Source organism: Lycorma delicatula, chromosome 12, assembly GCF_047948215.1.
Source record: "Lycorma delicatula isolate Av1 chromosome 12, ASM4794821v1, whole genome shotgun sequence".
NCBI lineage: Eukaryota > Metazoa > Arthropoda > Insecta > Hemiptera > Fulgoridae > Lycorma > Lycorma delicatula.
The window spans coordinates 56926031-56939988 of record NC_134466.1 but is presented as its reverse complement, the minus strand read 5'-3'; positions in this window follow the sequence as shown (position 1 = coordinate 56939988).

The following is a 13958-nucleotide window of genomic DNA, read 5'->3' as shown; positions in this document are numbered from 1 at the left end:
AAAATTTAACGTAAAAATGTTACCTAGAATTTACTAAATAGTTTGATAGTATCTCATCAACCAAATCAATATTATTGAGAAAAAAATACAAAAAACAAAAAAAATTACAAAACTAAATTTGATTACATATAAAAAATTATTTAAAAAAAATCTTTTATTTAACTAATATTAATATTAACATTAATAAAAAAAAGAAACAGATTACAAAACCCCGTCTAAAAAGTAAAAAATAAGAATTAAATCAAATTGAGAATTTTAAACAAAAAAATATAATATATTAACAAATATAAAAATGCATTGAAAATTAAAAAATAAATTATATAAATATCTGATAAATAACCAATAAATAAATGTAATAATTACTAAATTTTAAAATTAAAATTAATGAAAATATTTAGTTAAATAAGCGTAAGACAGTTTCTAATTTTCTAAGATAAAAATATTTGTAATAATAAAGTTAAAATATACAAAGATTAGTTTTATAAACTTTGAAAACTAAAAGCAAAAAAGATTTATCTGAGGTATTTAAAATTTGATAGCCCAAGTATCAGGGATGTTTTTATTGATTATGATTATTACCAAAAAAGTTTAAAAATTCCGAAATTTGAAATTAAAAATAAAAATGAATTTAGGAAATTCCTTACTGGAAAAATTTACAAAAAATCTATTTACACACATAAGATTAAAGTAAATAGATAATTATTTAAAGATATTGAAAAAAATAATGAATAACCAGTTTTGGAGTCCGGATAGTAATGTAATGTAATGTAACGGATGGGTCGGTTGGTGTGGAGATAGGAAAAGTATATTAAAATTTGATGTTGAAAATGTATAAAAAAAATTTCCCTAAATGGATATAAAAAATTTTTTAAATGTGTATTATGAAAAATATTATTATTAATAAATAAATATTTGTAGAAATTAAATCAGAAATTACATATTTTAATTATACGAGTATAATAAATTAAGTTTTCATTAATAACGTATATCTGATTGAACGAAAAAAAATAAAAGGTGTTAGTAAAAATAATAACTGATTGGTGATTTTATAGATAATACGTGTGAAATCCAAAATAATATTTATTACCTGTCCAAAAATCTAGCAGTTAGATTCTAAAGTAAATGCGATATAGAGTTTTCTCTGTTTTATTTTGTTTTATGGTGTACAACGGAACAAATGAAAATATAACTACTACTGCGCTTGAAGGATTACTCACTACTGAATTGAACCGAACCAAAAGATTGGACTTCATTATAAAGTCAGATGTTAAAAAATAAATAATGTATTCGATGAATAATAAATTTTTTTAAACACGCAATTCTATTTTCTTTGTACGCAATCCATTTTTTATAACTTCTACTCTGAAAATAACTTTTTCTATTTTGTCCACATTTGAATTTTAAATCAATCTATCAATACCAAGTAACAAGTATTTTTTTTTTCATTTTATTAAATTATTAATTGATTTATTTTTTTTATTATTATGAAAGAGCGAGTATCAACAGCTATTGATATTATCGCGATAAAAGTTAGTAATCTATGAAAAAATACCGGTCCGGAAAGCCAAATTTTGTAAAAGCTACCTGCCGATTTATTAAAAAAAATTTAGGCTAGATAAAAGGTTTAAACTCTTAACTCTTTTCTTTGGCTTTAATATTTCCCCCCCCCCAAAAAAGTATATATATATATATATATATTGATTACTTCCTACGGCAAGGAAGGACAACCTAAACATCTTTCTGTCCCCCTGACGTCACGCAGGTTAATGACTTTAGTCAAGAACATTCCACAGGCTAATTTTTTTTCTGTAGTTTAATTTACACCCATCCCGGAGCCGGACCCCCAATTAAGCATAACTCAGCTCCGGGAAGTGTCGTCGCCAACTCAGCCTAACCAAGACCCACCCGGTTCTTGGTCGTAACAGTTGTCTGCCTCAAACCGGGTCCACTGAGGGGGCCCCAGCCGGGTATCCATCTTAACAGCTTGAGGGCGATCCCTTGAGCTGTTCGCCGCGATCGCCCATCCCAGCAAGCCCGGACGAACGACGACGCCACAGGAGGCTGTCCATCACTCCCTCGCTACCTCGTCTTCACTACATTTGTGCTGTAGTATCGTTGTCATATTGGTTTGCTTGGCATTTCTCCCGCCACCACCTCATTCGGTTGATCTGAACATAAGACCGAATGTCTGTGCCACAAACGGCTACTGAGCCTCGAAAATGTTTAGCGACCAGTGTCCTAAATAGTACCTAGAGCTTACGCTTAACACCGTGAGCGGACTAAGCGCGGTGCCATACACCATCGGCTTACGTATCTCAACCGTTCACTTGTCATATATTTACTAAAATGGGTAGGCGCACCCCCTCAACTCATCGTTGTCATATATTTTGACACGGCCCTGAATTTATCGACTCCAGGTAGCATGTACGGTACAATCGTGTCTACATCGATGAGTCCAGTTATTTGTTCGCAGATGCCTCTTTCAACCACCTCAGGCTTCTTGGACTATTGTTTACCCACTAATCTAATGTATATTCCCCAATATTAATTGACGAAAGGAGGGGTAGGGTACATTTGCGTACCCTTACTACCCTATATTGATACCACCATCTGGTCTTATTACCGACCAACGATTGGTAATATCGGTATGCTCCTTCAGGGAGGTTATTTGGGGAGAGGGTTCAAAGAGGTGCTCTTATAATATCTTCGCAACCATTCGTCCGATTTTCACAGTTCAAACGGAGTATGTGATGGTAGATTGAGGGATAACTGTTTCACGCATCAGTTACGCTCTCATTCAACCAGGTCATTGGAATTCGGAAATTTGGATATATTTCGATAATCAAGCGTGCGATTTCAACAATCCAAACGACGTTGTAAAATCAGTATCAGTACAAGTTATCGTATAGACTCCCCGTGCTTCATACGAGTTACGTTTAAATAACTATGTAAAATAAATTTGTGTGTTAGTATTATTATATTTAAAATAATAAGTTAGATAAAAAAAGTTTATTTACAATCTACTTTGTGCGCAGCCCACCCGACTCGTCAATTGGTTAACTCATCATCGCAAATCAGTTTTTTAACAGCTGATGTTTGAAGTAGAAGGTTTTGAGTTTCGTCCTTCACTACATCTCGGCGACAGGACAAATTAGGATGAGGAAATGAGATTTTTAGGTCAAGATACGCTTGCATGTGCTTGATTGATCTCGTTCAATCTCAACTTCTTCTAGCGATTATATCTTGATATAATCATACACAAAACATAGTTTAAACAATTACAACTTGCACACCGATGTGTATAGAAATCATGGCGCCTGCTAGAAATTTTAACTAAGAAATAACCATCAATTTACGAGTAGGAAATCTCACTCCAATCCCACTTATTCCCTTTTTGTGTACACTTTTAATAAACGAGTAATTTACTTGGTGTGGATCAATTGGTAGCGGCGGGATTTAATTCGTAACATATTTGACATAAAAACAGATCCTTTCTGCAAACTTCCAATATGACTAGTTAAAAAGTTGGTTCTGTAGTAATTACATGGTAATTTAACTTTTTACAGAGATCAGTCACTGTATTAATGTAAATGAATTTTCTAAACCTTGCATTTTTAAATTAAACGAAGGAAGCAAACAAATCGACGGATGGTAACACTGAACTCAATATTCTTGTCAGCTTATTAATATAGATGTTAGGGCTTTTTGACGTGTGGTCTTTCCGGCGGTGTTGATACGAGGGGCAGTGAGAGAAATGCAGTAGAATGAATTTATTTTCATGATAAGACGGTTTTAACTCTATCAATTACATGATTTCTAATTAATTGTACTATTGGCAACTTATTTTAAAAATATATTGAAGGAGTACGTTATTATTTTAAGTACGAATGTATTGATTTAATTAATTTACTCAAATCGATACCTTAACGTTCAATAATTGAAATCAGTTTTTGTCGTTTCAGCTACCATATATTAAATTTCATACATTATCGGTGATTAACTTCACAATTATAGAAATCGTAGACGGTATTATTTTGAGTATTTTCTGTAAAACGTATAAAATTGAAATTTAAGATGTCGTTATGAATCTAAATTATCTTTTTAATTTAATTAATCGGTTGGAGACCGAATTATACTTTTTGTACTTCAAAGCTTATTTCTTTCCCTCATCAGTAAATTGTTAAGTAAATAAATAACCTTATTTAAAAATTTATTTTAAATGGTTTAATCCCAACAGACATACAAAAAAAGTTAAATTCAACTTTTACAGGTTTTTTCCCTTAGACAGTAAAAAAAAAAAAAAACAGGCTGCTGATTTTTAACGTGGTCGTTTATGCATCGAAGATAATGAACCTTCTGGGCTCAAAGACTGTTAAGACCAAAGAAATAGTCACAAAAATTCTTAATTCCGTATTAAATGATCGCCGACTAAAGGTGGGAGAGCTTGCTGACATCATAAACATTTCGTCAGACCGTGTTCACTATTATTTTACACGAAATTTTAAATATGAAAAAGCTTTCCTTAATATGAATTATTATGCTTCACTACTGGATCCGTTAGACTGCTATTTCGATAGTCGTTCACATCTGATCGAAACAAAAGTGCTCTTTCATTATTACAGTATGTCCACACAATATTGCCTAGGGTGTTCTGGCCCCATATTATGGATTCGGGGCTCCCCGATGATGGCATTAAGGACCCTCAGGTGTGAGAGGAACGCGAGGGGGCAGCGGTGCGCGGAAGGCGTGCCGGCTGCAAGCAGGATAAGGACGGGGAGGGTAGCTCCATAGCGGAGGAGTGGGTTGGCCGTCCAGAAGAGGTGGTTGGCCCGCTCTGACGAGGCTTTGGGGACCCCGGCGGGAGATCCTCCGGTAGGAGGCTGATAGGGTGGGCAGAGACTGCTGCCACGACACTGCAAGGTGACTATGCTATGTCCTAACGGGCGGAGGCTGGTTGCCTTGGGGTGTTTAATAAGAAAGAGAAAAAAAAAAAAGTATGTCAACACAAACCCACCAGGTTGGTCTAGTGGTTAACGTGTCTTCCCAAATCAGCTGATTTGGAAGTCGAGAGTTACAGCGTTCAAGTTCTAGTAAAGCCAGTTATTTTTACACGGATTTGAATACTAGATCGTGGATACCGGTGTTCTTTGGTAGTTGGGTTTCAATTAACCACACATCTCAGGAATGGTCGAACTGAGCATGTACAAGACTACACTTCATTTACACTCATACATATCATTCTCATTCATCCTCTGAAGAATTATCTAAACGGTTGTTACCGGAGGCTAAACAGGAAAAAGAAAGAAAGTATGTTCACACAAGGCTCGGAGTGTTGCTACAACAATTTATAATATAACCTTCGAAGCGATTTCACACGGACAGTATTCGCTAGATTTAGTTCCCGGAGATTACTTGTAATAAGTAAAATACTATCAAACAAATGATTACAAAGATATTGAAGATTAAAAGATTAAGACAGCCGCCATTTTGAAATTTTTCAAGGTGAAGTTCGGCGAATACGTTCGGAAGATTCCGTATACTATACTCAGGTATTTAAATGTGTTCACGTGCGAGCGCGCTTACTAATAACGGTCAGCGCTTACACATATGACAGACAAGCAATTATCCTTTGATAATGTTTTTTATATATTTTTTTTTACATCTTTATTTTTTTGTTATTTAATGGCCAGGAAAAAAGTAGGATTGCAAATATATTTATTACAAGTTATAAAGTATTAAGTAATTATTCGATTCGTCAATTTCAAAATTTTGTTTGGACTGATTTCTAGAAAATATTATTTATTAATTTTTTCAATTTCCACCTTTTCTTTTTCGATTTACAGTTTATTTTAAGTTAATTTATTGTAAGAGTGTACAATTTGTTGGAGTTTTGGTAAGGAAAAATCTTTACTTTCTGTGTTTTCGTAACTAATAACCGTTTTAATACTTTTTCTAATTTTCTCTAATTGCCCGATTGATGTGATTCTTAATTTGTTATTTCTAAGCTATTTTTTCTTCCAACATTTTCAGAAACTTTGCTGGTAGTGTCCTCTACTATGTTCTTTATTCTGACTTACAAACTTCCTGGGACTGAACATCAGATTTTTATTTTCATGAAACTTAAAATTTAATTCCAGAACTGTAAATTCCTATGGATTCAATTTGATATTTTCTATTTCCTGTGGGTTTTCTTCTATATAGTAGATGTCATATTACTTAACATTTTTATTAACTGCATTGTTGTTACCAGTGATTATTAACTAGGCTTGTTTTTTGACCAATCATTTTCTATAACTTAGACTTTTCAAATACCTAAACCTTTTCAAATAAATCCTAATCTAGCCTTTTGTCTAATACCTCTTGGGCTGATGAAGACAAATTTTCAAATAACAGTAAAATATCAACTAATGACAAAAAACCAACTAATACCTAAAAAGGACCAGTCAAATAGCAAGCAAAGGAACATGCCACAAAATGTCATTGTGATCACATAAGTGGGTTTCATTGAAAATGCATTAACATCAAGAAAAAATAACAAATTTAGTAATTACTAAGTTGTTATTTAAGTTTTTCCGGGTGATACTAAACTGGAATAGTTATTAGTAAGTATTCAAGTCCTAGTAAAGTCAGATATTTTTATGAATTTTAACACTAGATTGTGGATACTGGTATTCTTTGGTGGTTGGGTTTCAATTAACTACACATTTCAGGAATTCGAACTAAGACTGTACAAGACTACACTTCATTTACACTCAGACATATCATCCTCATTCATCCTTTCCTTTTTTTTTCCTGTTTAGCCTCCGGTAACTACCGTTTAGATAATATTTCAGAGGATGAATGAGGATGATATATATGAGTGTGAATGAAGTGTAGTCTTGTACATTCTCAGTTCGACCATTCCTGAGATGTGTGGTTAATTGAAACCCAACCACCAAAGAACACCGATATCCACGATCTAGTATTCAAGTCCGTGTAAAAATAGCTGGCTTTACTAGGACTTGAACGCTGGAACTCTCGACTTCCAAATCAGCTGATTTGGGATGATGCGTTCACCACTAGACCAACCCGGTGGGTTATCCTCATTCATCCTCCAAAGTAATAACTGAACATAATTCTTAGGGACTAAACAGGAAAAAAAAAAGTTATTACTAAATAGTTTTTGAATTTTTTTATTTCCCTTATTTTGAACAATTTGAAAACTACTTAGTAGCAACTAACATTGGGATTTGCATTTTTAGCTATCGGCATTAGCCTTGTTTATTCCTCTGAAGAAGTGAGTATTAATGCGTTATATGATTTTTAGTTAATAAATTTGTCTGATAGTTAATATATTTCTTTTTCAGTGATGGCTTCTTCTAATTTTTTGACTTTTGAACTAACTTATTTGTTCTAACTTATTGCTGTAAGGGCAAATTATTTATATATGCTATCGGTCGAATGCATTAATACAAAGGAAGCCTGTTTCAAAAAATACTAACCTACTTTGTCTTTCGTTTGTTGAAGGTACCATAAAATTGCAGTTATGATGTGATATTATGTATATTGGTATTTTTTGTATCCCTCATAGAATACATGAAAAAGTAATCTATTAAATGCATGGTACAGTAAAATTGAGATAGCTTCGTTGTGGTAGATCACAAAATCTAAGAACTATTGTGTAAAAATGTTATATGGTATATTGAGATCATGTTTTCATATTTATTTGTACCATGTTTAATGATAAATGTGTTAATTTATTAAACTGCTATGAGGTAGTTTTCAATTTACAATACAGTTTAACATACACTACAATCAAAAGAATAATTCAGTGTCTATACAATAGGTTATACCAAAATACAAATAAAACTTGAGAAAAACATTATCATATTCACACTAATGACTTGTCAGTAGGTTCTCTGCCAGTCAGTTGGAAGTCAAAACTATTGAAAAAAAGTAAAATTAAATATAAACCTCCCCAAATATAAAAGTAACTCCAATTTGATTAAAACAACAATAAAATTCTTCCAATTTTTTTTTAAGCTTAATGGCCTTCTGAACTCGTACACATTTCTTTTACTGTTTAGCCTCTGAAACCATAATAAGGTATTACTTCAGAGGATGACATGTATGAATATAAATGAAGTGTAAACTTGTACAGTCTCAGGTTGACCATTCCTGAGATGTGTGGTTAATTGAAACCCAACCAACAATTAATCTGTACACCTAAAAACCATTCCAGTTTTTCTTACACAGTAAATACAAGAAAATTGACCTCTTCTGTTTACGGACCACCACTCAGTATTAGTGCTGAATCAATCAGTTAAAAAGTTTTTTTATAAAATACTTATTATTATCATTTATGTAATTTTCTCCCATAAGTTAAAATTCAGAACTTTACATATGTTATGAAACTGATCAATTATCCACGTCTATTCATTTCTTCTTGATTCTATTCATGAATTGATTCATCAACCCCCATCTAATAATATAAAAATTTAGATTATATTTTCTTCTAAAAATGTTTTCTACACCTTAACCAACAAACTACTTTTATTACTTTGTAGTTTTTTTGGTAATTTATTTATGCATACTTGTACATATAAAACTAGTATATATTTAAAGTTAAAACTTCCCTACATCTATGCCTCGTGAAAATATGGAACGAAGAAAAACTTCCAGAACACTGGACCACAGCCCTCATCCATCCATTACATAAAAAAGGGGATAAAACTAATCTGGAAAACTACAGAGGCATATCTCTCCTGGATTGCACATACAAAATCCTGTCGAGAATCATATACAACCGATGCAAAGACCAACTTGAACTGGAACTTGGGGAATACCAAGGGGGATTTAGGCCATGGAGAGGTTGCCCGAAGCAAATAATATCCCTAAAACTTATGATGGACTTATATAAAAGACGGAAAAAACAACTAATAATCACCTTCGTCGACTTTAAAAGGGCCTATGATTGTATACACCGACCATCCATGCTGAATATTCTGAGAAACCTGGGCCTTCACCCTAAACTCGTAAACATTTTAAAATTAACTTTAAACAATACCCAGTCCAGAGTGAAATTCAGAGGTGAACTCTCTCAACCCTTCTACATAAAAACTGGATTGAGGCAAGGAGACGGCCTCTCACCACTCCTTTTTAACTGCGCCCTCGAATTTGTCATGAGAAAATGGTATGAAATAAATCCCAAAAATATAAAAATGGGTACTAAGAAAAACTCCATCACACTAAATTGCCTAGGATTTGCAGATGACCTCGCTCTTTTAGCAAATAATATTCAAGAAGCCAAAACACAAATCATGAGCCTTCAAAACCTAGCACAAAAGATGGGGCATCATATCTCTTTCGAAAAAACTGAACTAATGGCCATAGATCCTCTGGTAATAGAGCACATTACAGTAAACAATCAGAAAATTAAAATAGTAAAACAATTTAAATATCTAGGGGAAATAATAACTTATAATTTAAATGAAAAAGTGACATGGCAAAACAGGACAAATAAAATGATTAAATCCCAAAAATTAACTTGGTCAACATATAACAAAAAATGCCTTTCTGCTAAAACAAAACTTAAACATTATAAAACTGTAGTACAGCCAGAAGTCACCTACGGAAGCGAGACCCTTTTCAAAATCACTCAGAAAAACCGAATTGAAAAAATTCTGAAAATAGAGAGGAGAATTGTCAGAATGTGTATCAATAAAAAACACCAAAAAGAAGGCCAATGGTGGATTGTGCCAAATGAGGTGGTGTATCGAGAAATAGAGCCTGTTACTGATACTATGCGGAAAAAAAGAATCTCTTTCTTTGGTCATCTCATAAGGACACCGGAAACAAGACTGTCAAGAAATATCATTGAAAAGCTCTGGTTCCAAAAGCTAGAAGTAGGATGGATCAAAGAAATTAGAGAAGATATGAAAGAATTGGGAATTTCCCTGACTGACCTACAGAATAAAACTGGAAAAATTACAAAGCTAAAAGATAAAAGCATTAGATTTAAACAAAAGACAGACAAACGACAAAATACAACGAAGAGGGTGTTTACGGATGAAGAAAAGAAAGCAAGATCTGAACGGATGAAGAAATACTGGGCAGCTCGAAAGAGTAAAATAACACGCTTTTCTCAGAAAAGATCCAACTAAAATTGACTTAAGTGGTCCCATGTTGGCCGTAAAAGCATAATAATAATAATAATAATAATAATAATAATAATAATAATAATAATAATAATATTTAAAGTTAACAAAAAATACAGTTTTTTCCATTTTCAATATTAAAAATTCAATTTTGAATACTTTCTTTTTTTGAATGCCTAATTGTTTTCAATTCCAGCCCATAAAATTTTTTCAGTCTATCAGCTTTCAATCATGAAAGCTAAACTAAACCATCCCTGAGCTTCAAATGTTGCTATGGCCTACATACTATCTAACAAATATAATCTTTATTTATAGATAATTTTGGTGTGAATCTGACATTTTCAATTATTCATTAGTTGTACTTGTCTCCTCTTGTAGACCAACTAACACTGTATGTCAAACTGATCTAAATTCATAATTAAATTCCATCTATCACAGTAAGATTTGAAATTGGTTATCATTGTGGGTTTGAGGTAGCCAGTACAACTAATTCATTGGTTTACAGTAACACCTTGTTACCCTGTTTACTGAACTCATCTATGCAAATGCTTTCACCAAGAACATTATATAAATCACCTAAAAATAAAAAAAATGATAATTGAGAAAGAATACGATCAGGAACGGAGCATTTTTCATACATTACAAAATTCCATTTCCATATCTTACATACAAACTTAAACCTTGTGGCAATATCAAGAAAAAAATAAAAAATACATCACTATATTTTTTCAGATGTTAGTTGCCTAGCATATGCTTTAGTACTTTTATTAAACCCCACTCTACCACAAAAACAATTAGAAACTATCATTTGTCTCTTTAAGAATCAATATTTTCATACACAAAAGCAGCCTCTATATTCTACAGCACTTTTACAACTATAATAGGCCCATTTAATTTATCTTTAAAGTATTTTATCTTGTTCTCTATCTATTTTAATTTCTGGAGCAAAAGAAAAAACTTGAATGCTTCATCCACTTTCACTTAAAATATCTCTACTTAAATTGGCATCTGATCTGAAATGATCTTTTAAAACATATATATCTTGTAAATAAATATAGACTAAAACAAAACTCATCTCTCATTGATGAAATCACATCTGTTGAAATCTACCATTGAAACCTCCCATCTGTGTAAAATATAAATTTTCCTATATTCCTCAAGTAATGTCAGATATTGATACCCATTCCTCATTAATTCCTCTGCTAAGGTATACTGACACTAAAATACGCTGCTTATTACTGATCCTCATAACTAAACTATGATTTGTTTACCATCTCAACTTAAGATACATATTGCTATATATGTAATAAAGCTATGTAATACCTTTTTAATATATGCTAATAAATCTTCACTTGCTTTACTACATGGCTATGAACTCTTATATCAGCAGCTATAATATTATAGCTGCTGACATAATATTGGTTAATATTATTAACCAATAATAATATATTTACTTATTTTCCTAATATATACTTTGTAATTTCTTTAAGTAATGTACAATAAGCAATCCCCCTATGGCCCAATGAGATGACAATGATATTTATGGATGACCTGTAAATGAGGTGTAGTCTTGTACTGACTCAGACTGACCATATCTTAGATGTGTGATTAATTGAACCTCAACCATCAAAGTACTCTATTATCTGCTGTCTACTTTTCAAATCTGTATAAAAGTAACTAACTCTTACTAGGATTTTAACCTTAGAACCATCGATTTCACAAAGCAACTGTTAAATAACTGATTTGCAATGTTGAGTTAACCACTAGACCAGCCCAATGGGCTAATAATATTACATGGACAGAAAAATTTAGTTCACTGCTCGATATCTCCCAAACAGATGAATCTCCAGGAGAAAGATACCATTCATACTTAGGTACATATAAGGTTTGCTTAGAAGTATCTGACCTAGTGCTGTAATTTTGAATGTAGAAGCCAACGTAGGTGTGTTAATGCTCACAATGTCAGTTAGACCCTCATTATCACCCCAACCAAAAGGTATGTGGATCAGGCTCTTTAGTCAGTAGCAGTACGCTGTAGTGTAACCATTAGTATTTGTGTTTGTTGTATTTAATAATATCAATAAAAGAGTCTGTGTTAAATTTTGCCAAATCATGGATATTATCGTTAAGAAAACAAATCCCTATGATAGATAAAGTGTACATCATTGAATCTCTGAGCAATACATAAATTTAAGAGTGGTTATGGGATTTAAAAATGTTTGTACTTCAATTCAAAATAACCACTCGTTCTGCCAGGTCTACAATGACAAAAACCTTTTGAAGATATGACACGAGTTGAAGTTTTAATTAATGAAAATGATTGTTTGATAGTGAGATAGATAGAAGGCCTTGGAATTCCAAAAACTATACATTTAAGAAGGTTAAACCAAGAATATTTTTGAACAAAATATTTTCCACAGTTGCTGATGGAAGACCCAAAAAATTGAGTAGAGATCACTTAAGATAATTTGGAAACGATAAGAAATAATCTGGAAATGTTCAAAAAATACATTACTGGAGATGAATTATGGGTTTTAGGCCATAATTCTGAGAAAAACGTTTGTTTATTCTTCACATGGAAAGAGGCCTGAAGAGTCACAAGCAAAGAAAGCAGTGAAAGTCAGAGCAATATCAAAGCAATGTTCGCTGTTTTTTTTCTTGGAGGATTGCTCACTATAATTTGTTTCAAAAGACAAGATCGGATGGTTAACAAAGAGTATTACTTGGAAATTTTAAAAGCAATTAAATTGTAAAGGAAATGGTGTAATTTGTGAAAAAGTGCTTCATTACGACAACTCATTTACTCTTTCATTACAACTTATTCAGCAATTTCTAATGAAACATCGGAGTTTGCAACTTCATCAACTCCTGTGTAGTCCTGGCTTGGATCTCTGCGACTTTTGGCTGTTCCCTAACTTGAAAAATTCTCTAAAAGGAAGAAAATTTAATGATGTAGAGGAAATTAAAAGAATGCTGATGCAGCTGTTAATTATTCAGAAAAAAGAATGCAAGGAGGACTTTTGAAAGTGTGAGCATTGTTGGAAAAAGGGTGTGGCTTCCAAAGGGGAGTACTTTGAATGGGTTATTGTCACCATTGATAATAATTAACTCCTTGTCAGCTACAGCACAAGATGAATACTTTTCTGAACAGACGTCGTGCGTACATACATGTCTGAAACTGCCTGATTTTAACAAAAATTGGTTAATTCATAAAAATGATCAGTTCTTTAAATAATCATAAACAACCAAAAATAAAAAGATTTAAGTAATATGACATATCGAATGAATACACAAACATAATTAAATGAGCAATTTATTTTATATACAGATTTCTCCAGTCTGTTCCAAACAATTTAATCACAAAATTAATCACAAAAAAAAGTAGTCACAAAATTTACAATATTTGCTTACATATTAACAAATCATTATTCAAATAACTGACCGAGTGCTAAAGCCTCCATCTATACCAGATGTTTTTTATCGTTTGAAAGATTTTTAAAATGTAGAAAATTATCTTAAACTTATACTGTTTAATTTTGAATGACAAAGTCTTACTTAGTTATGACAGTTCCAAAGAAAAATTTGAGGAAAAAAGTGAAGCAGTTTTTAATGTATATATTGGTTTACTTCACTGAAGAATTCTTGTACCTCCCCAATGATTAGCAGGTTTTTTAGTTGCAAGTTTATGATAAGATATAAAGTTTCAACTTCAAAATGAGCTTATATTCCATAATAAGATGCCAAATGGGAAAAATTCAAAATTTTATAAAATCATTTAAATCTAAGATAAAACATTAATAAATAAAAGATAAAAAGCTATGT